Source organism: Pongo pygmaeus, chromosome 14, assembly GCF_028885625.2.
Source record: "Pongo pygmaeus isolate AG05252 chromosome 14, NHGRI_mPonPyg2-v2.0_pri, whole genome shotgun sequence".
Lineage (NCBI taxonomy): Eukaryota > Metazoa > Chordata > Mammalia > Primates > Hominidae > Pongo > Pongo pygmaeus.
The window spans coordinates 57,307,436-57,314,569 of NC_072387.2; the positions used below are offsets into that span (position 1 = coordinate 57,307,436).

The window sequence follows — 7,134 nt, forward strand, 5'->3', positions numbered from 1 at the left end:
GAGGATTTTTGCACTGATATTCATCAAGAATGTTAGTCTGTAATTTTCTTTTCTTGTTTTTAATATCTTTGTCCACGGTGTCAGAGTAATACTAGCCTAATATAATGAGTTTGGAAGTGTTACCTCCTCTTCAATTCTTTAGAAGAGTTTGAGAAGGATTGATAAGTTTTAAAGAATGTATAGTAGAATTCTTCAGTGAAGCCATTGGTCCTGGGTTTGTTTGTTTGTTTGGAGGTTTGGAGGTTTTTGACTAGTGCTTCAATCTCCTTACTAATTATAAGCCTGTCCAGGTATTTTATTTCTTCAGGATTCAGTCTTGGTAGGTTGTGTCTAGCAATTTATCCATTTCTGCTAGGTTATACAACTTACTGGGTGTAATTGTTCATAGTAGTCTTTTGTAATCCTTTTAACTTTTGTGATATCCATTGCAATGCCTTCTCTTTCATTTCTAGTTGTATCTATTTGAGTCTTTTCTTTTTTCTTAGTCAACTAATCATTTGTCAATTTTGTTGATCTTAAAAAAACTCAGTTTCATTGGTTTTTCTATTGTTTTGCTATTCTCTATCTCATTTATCTCTACTTTAATCTTATTATCTCCTTTCTTCTAACTTAGGTTTAGTTTGTTCTTTTTCTAGTTTCATGAGGTGGAAGTTTAGGTTATTAACTTGAACTCTTTTTTTTAATGTAAACATTTATCACTATAAACTCCCTTCTTAGTAGAGCTTTTGCTGCATCCTATAAGTTTTGGCATGTTGTATTTTCATTTTTATTTTGCTCCAGATATTTTCTAAATTCTCTTCTGATTTCTTCTTTGATCTATTGGTTGTTTGAGAGTGTATTGCCAAATTTCCACATTTATAGATTTTTCTGTTTTCCTTCTGCTATTGATTAATTTTATTTCATTGTGGTAAGAGAAAAATACTTTGTATAATTTTATGTCTTTATTTCTGTGGATGTTTGCTTCATATGGGTTCTCCACTGCTAGGTGGATATACATGAATAATTGTTATATCTTCCTGGTGAATCGGCCCTTTACTCTTTATATAACGTCCTTCCTCATCTCTTGTGAGTTTTTTCTTAAAGTCTATTTTGTCTAGTGTAAGTATGGCCACCTCTACTCTCTCTAGGTTCTCAGTATATGGAATATCTTTTCCCACTCTTTTAGCCTATGTGTGTTCTTAGATCTAAAGTGAGTCTCTTGTAGACAGCATATGGTGGGATCTTGTTTTTTATCCATTAAGCCTGTCTATGTCTTTTAATCAGTGCATTTAATCTGCTTACATTTAAAGTAATTACTGATAGGGAAGGATATACTATTACCATTTTGTTAAATCATTTTCTGTCTGTCTTATAGCTTTTTTGTGCTTCTTTTCATCTCTTGCTTATTTCCTTTGCATTCTGTTGATTTGTTGTTGTTGTTAACCCAAAATATCTGAGACAGGTCTCAGTCAATTTAGAAAGTTTATGTTGCCAAGGTTAAGGATGTGCCTGTGACACAGCCTCAGGAGGTCCTAATGACATGTGCCCAAGGCGTTCAGGGTAAAACTTGCTTTTATACATTTCAGGGAGACATGAGACATCAATCAATATGTATAAGATGTACATTGGTTCATTCCACTAGGGCAGGACAACTAGAAGTGGGAGCTTCTAGGTCACATGTAGGTAAGAGACAAAAGGTTGCATTCTTTTGAGTCCTTGATCAGCCTTCCACTGAATATCCAATTTAGTCTGGCTCAGTGAATCTGCATTTTTACGTAAACAATAGGGCAGAGGAAGCAATCAGATATGCATTTGCCTCAGGTGAGCCTTGGAGGGATGACTTTGAGTTCTGTCTGTCCTTTGTCCATAAGGAATTTCCTTATGGGCAAATTGTGAGAGAGGTATGTAGCTTCTTATCTTTGTAGCTATCTTATTTAGAAATAAAATAGGAGGTAGGTTTGCCTGACATAATTCCTAGCTTGACTTTTCCCTTGGCTTAGTGATTTTTGGGGTCTTAAGATTTATTTTCCTTTCACATTGTAGTGTCATGTTTGAGTCCCTTCTCATTACCTTTTGTGTATACTCTATAAATATTTTCTTTGTGGTTACCAATGCAATTACATAAAACATCTTAAAGTTATAACAATCTATTTTACATTGATAAACTCATTTGCATATATGATCATGTAAAGAAACATTACTGCATTACATTTCTATCCCCTTTTATGTTGTGGATGATACAAAATACCTTTTTATATTATGTATCCATTAACGTATTTATAACTATATTTTTGCTTGCTAAAAATTATTCTATACCAGTGATAAAAACTTCAGCGAAATTAAATTTGAAGGAGTTTAATTGAGCAATGAACAATTCATGAATTGGGCAGCTTTCAGAATCATAGCAGGTTCACAGAGACTCCAGTGCAGCCATGTGGTGGAAGAAGATTTATAGACAAAAAAAAAAAAAAGGAAATGATGTACAGAAATCAGCAGTGAGGTACAGAGTGACTGGATTTGTTACAGCTCAGCGTATGCCTTATTTGAACACAGTTTGAACACTCAGTAGTATATGAATGGCTGAAGTATGGCCACTGGGATTGGCCAAGACTTAGCTATTGTTACAACTGCATACTACTAACTTAGGTTTACAATTGTGTCTGTCTATTAAGCTAGGTTATAGTTCATCCACAAGGACTCAAATGTAAAAGTACAGAGTCCTTCTCAGGCTATATTTAGTTTGCTTTCACAGCAGATTTATAAGTTATTTACTCAACTGTATAATAATACTATGGGATTCTATATATTTACCATTACCAGGGAATTTAACATTTTCACAGGGCTTTTTGCAGCTGTTTATCACTGTTTTTTATCAATTTGTAGGACTTCCTTTTGCATTTTTATAGGGCAAGGCAAGTGGTTACGGATTCCCTCAGCTTTTGTTTATCTGAGAAGTTCTTTATTTCTTCTTCAGTTTTGAAGGACAGCTTTGCCAGACATAGTATTTTTAGTTGGCAGGGTTTTTTTCTTTTGGTACATTGAATATATTACCCCACTCTCTTTTAGTTTGCAAGATTTCTGCTGGGAAATCTGCTGATAATATTGGTGCTCCCTTGTACATCATGAGTACTTTTCTCCTGATGCTTTCAAAATTCTCTCTTTATCTGTGACTTTTGAAAATTTGATTGTGATGCATGTCAGTGTAGATTTATTCTGTTTGGAGTTCTTTGAGCTTCTTGAATTTGCACATTCATTTCTCTCATAGATTTGGAAAACAGGGGGCCACTATTTTTTCAAATAGATTCTCTACCCCTGTTTCTTTTTCTTATCCTTTTGGAACTCCCATAATGCACATGTTATTCTACCTGATGGTGTCTCAGAAATCTTTTAGACTCTCTTCATTGTTCTTTTGTTGTTGTTGTTGTTGTTCTTCTGCCTTTTACAAGTTTTCTATCTTCAAGTTTGTTGATTGTTTCTTCTGCCTAGTCAAACCTGCTGTTGAGACCATCTAGTAACTTTTTCAATTCAATTATTGTATTCCAGGATTTCTGTTTTATTCTTCTTCTTAAATTCTCTTTATTGATATTTTCACATTGTTCATGCATTTCTTTTCTAAGTTTGTTTGTTGTCAGTCTGTGCTCTCTTTTTATTCATTGAGCATCCTGAAGATAGCAATTTTGAATTGTCTGGCAATTTACATATCTCTGTTTCTTTAAAGTCAGTTTCTGGAGATTTCACTTGTTCCTTTAAAAGTGTCATGGTTCTCTGTCTTTGCATGTTTTGTTGTTTTGTTGTTGGGGTTTCAGCATTTTAAGAATCAGCCAACTCTCCTATGATCTGGTTTTATACATACAGGAATTTCTCCAGTCAGCCAGGCTAGAAATTCTGGAAACTTCTCAAACATTTTCTGGGTATAAGTCTTTCCTCGGCTTGTGGGTATAATCTGTTTGAAGAGGTTTCCCAACATCTATTCAGGAGCTCTCCCTAGTGTTTGTCTGTGATACTGCAGCAGCGCTAGTGCTGTAGTAAATAGTGGTAATGGAGCTCCACCCAGTGTCTATCTTTGGTACTACTGACTCTGGTGCATAGTTGATCATTGTTCTTGGCAATCCTTAGGTGCCCTATTCCAGTCAGTGCAGTGTTAGGCATACAAAAGTCCCTTGGGCAGCATCTCTAAAAATCAGGAGGTCTGATGCCCCTTCCACTCCTTTCTCATCTCAAGGAGAAGACAGGAATTGAGGGTTTACTCCCAATCACATGTTGGAGTGGGAGGGATGTTTTGGTGAGAAAGAATGGAGAATGCCACAGGTTTTTCTACTGGGCTTCAATGTGGTTGGCTTCATGATCAGTATAAGAACCTTTTAATTGACTTTTGGTTTTCTTGCAGAGGCATTTGGTCTGATTGTTATTGCTAATTTTGTATCCCATGGGAGAAGAAGAGACTAAGGCTTTCTGTCCTGCCCTGTTCCTGATGTTTCTCCTCTTTTATAATCAGAAACACAGTAATATGCATTTTAAAAAAACAAAGAAACACACACACTTTTTCTTTCTCATGATCATCTTCCACTACTTTTGACACCAATGGTTTGAGTTTGATTTCTTTTTCAAGACAAAAAGTTATGTTACCAATTACGTGTTTCTGTCTTGTTCTTCACATCTGAAGTCATTTTGCTTCTGTTGAGGGCAGCTCGATTTTTCCCTCCCACTCCTCACCCCTGCACCAGGGGACGATCAGGCTGTTAGGACTTCAAGATGGAAGGTTTTCAGGTGCTCAACATTAACCCCACTGCCAAAGGCCATGGGTGGGTGGTGGGAGGGCATATTTGGAGCAGAACTCTATGCAGAGGCATGGTCTGAACCCTACAGATACCTATGTCACCTTCCCTGTCAGGAGATACCCAGTGCTATCCAGCTGAGTTCCCAATTCCTAGCTTCAAAGGCCACCCAAGAGTCATTAAGTAGATCAAATAGTCAGTGAGATGGTATGAGCTAGGATCACTATGAGACTGCCTCCCCTCAAGGATACTCATGGATCCCCCTGTTACCCACAGGTCTACTCTGCTACTATCATTTAAGGTCACTAGGACAGATCCACTGCAATCTGGGAATTCATGCCTACTTGGTCATTGTGAATTTGACCTTTCTGAATCAAAATCCCCGTTCATAGTTAGACATTTTGTGTTCCTATTTTGAGTTTACATAGTTTGATGATTAATTTTAGGTATTAACTTGACTGAGCCAAAGGATGCCCAGAGAGCTGGTAAACATTATTTCTGGGTATATGTGTGAGGGTATTTCCAGAAGAGTTTCATATTTGAACTGATGAACCAAGTAAAGCAGATCCAATCCACTGAGGGCCTGAATCATCAGAAAGGTGGAAGGAGGAAAAAATCACCCTCTGCTTGAGCTGAGACATCCATCTTCTCCTGTCAGTGCTCCTGGTTCTCGAGTTTTTGGATTCAGGTTAGGACTTACATCATCACCCCACTTCCAACTGGTTCTCAGGCCTTTGAACCCAGACTGAATTACACACTGGCTTTCCTGGTTCTCTAGCTTGCAGACAATAGATTGTAGGAATTCTCAGCCTCCATAACTATGTGAGCCTATTCCTATGATAAATCTCCTCTTATATTTATCTCTATTTATCTATCTATATATCTATAGATATATATCATATTGGTTCTGTTTTTCTGGAGAACCCTGATGAATACAAATATTATAGTATCCTAGTACCAGAGCAGTGAGCTCCTTGCAAACTAGAGTCAGAAGGCTGTGTTGTCACTGGCAGACATCTCCAGGGGTATCAAGAATACCTCTGTTAGAGACCAGAGATCTAGCGACTGAAGTAGCACGGCCAAGCTGTGTGGGGTGCGCCTGAGCGGGGAAGCCTGCAAACAGGTTGAGGTCTTCCTTCCTTTTCCAGGAGGCTGAGGAATTCCTCTACAGATTCTTGCCACAGAAAATCATATACCTGAATCAGCTCTTGCGAGAGGGCTCCCTCAATGTGGCTGACCTGACTTCCCTCCGGGCCCCACTGGACATCGCCAACCCAGACCCTCCACCCAAGGATGATGAGATGGAAACAGATAAGTAGGAGAAGAAAGAAGTCCCTAAGTGTGGATTTCTCCCTGGGAATGAGAAAGTCCTGTCCCTGCTTGCCCTGATTAAGCCAGAAGTCTGGACTCTCAAAGAGAAATTCATTCTGTTGATTACATGGATCCAGCACCTAATCCCCAAGATTGAAGTTGGAAATGATTTTGGGGTAGCAATCCAGGAGAAGGTGCTGGAGAGGGTGAATGCCATCAAGACCAAAGTGGAAGCATTCCAGACAACCATTTCCAAGTACTTCTCAGAACATGGGGATGCTGTGGCCGAGGCCTCCGAGGAGACTCATGTAATGGATTACTGGGCCTTGGTGCATGGGCGAGATGAGGCAGCCTATGGGGAGCTCAGGGCCATGGTGCTGGACCTGAGGGCCTTCTATGCTGAGCTTTATCATATCATCAACAGCAACCTGGAGAAAATTGTCAACCCAAAGGGTGAAGAGAAGCCATCTATGTACTGAACCCAGGACTAGAAGGAAAATAAATGATCTATATGTTGTGTAGGAAAAAAAAAAAATAAGAATATCCCTGTTAGTGACAAGGAATTGTTAATTGGGCAGCTACAGAATGTAGCACCCTCTGGAAGCCTAGGCCCAGATAGGAAGAGCAGGAGGACAGGCACACTGAGGAACAAGAGATATTGAGTTTACAAATGAGAACACATGAGGCATTGAGCCCTGACAGGGAGGCACTTGTAAGGTGAAAACTGCAACATACATTCAGGTGGGCACCCAGTGCGAATAGTAAGCCTATCGGCTGCCTGTGGTGCTTCTAGTCCCTGTCTGAGCTTAGCACCTTAACTAGCTGCATATTAGCCCTGGAGGTTGCCAAGACCACAGAAAGGAAGCTGTGTTGAAGAAAGGGAGAATTAACACAGACTTTCTGAGGAGCTTCTGTCTGTTGCCTGGAACAGTCAAGACATCTGAAGGTGGTCATCTTAATGTCCCCTGCCAGCAAGGAAGGGCTACTATCCAGCAGCTAGTGAGGCAGGCCAACTGCAGGACCTGGGCAGGAATAACTGAGCCCAACATGTTTGTGCTCAACCAGAAGA

At 39.2% G+C, this 7,134-nt stretch overlaps 1 pseudogene; it reads left to right on the forward strand.

Moving 5' to 3' along the window:
- Positions 1–4,731: 4,731 nt before the first annotated feature.
- Positions 4,732–6,591, forward strand: LOC129011316 (proteasome activator complex subunit 2-like; annotated as a pseudogene).
- The last annotated feature ends 543 nt before the right edge of the window (positions 6,592–7,134 follow it).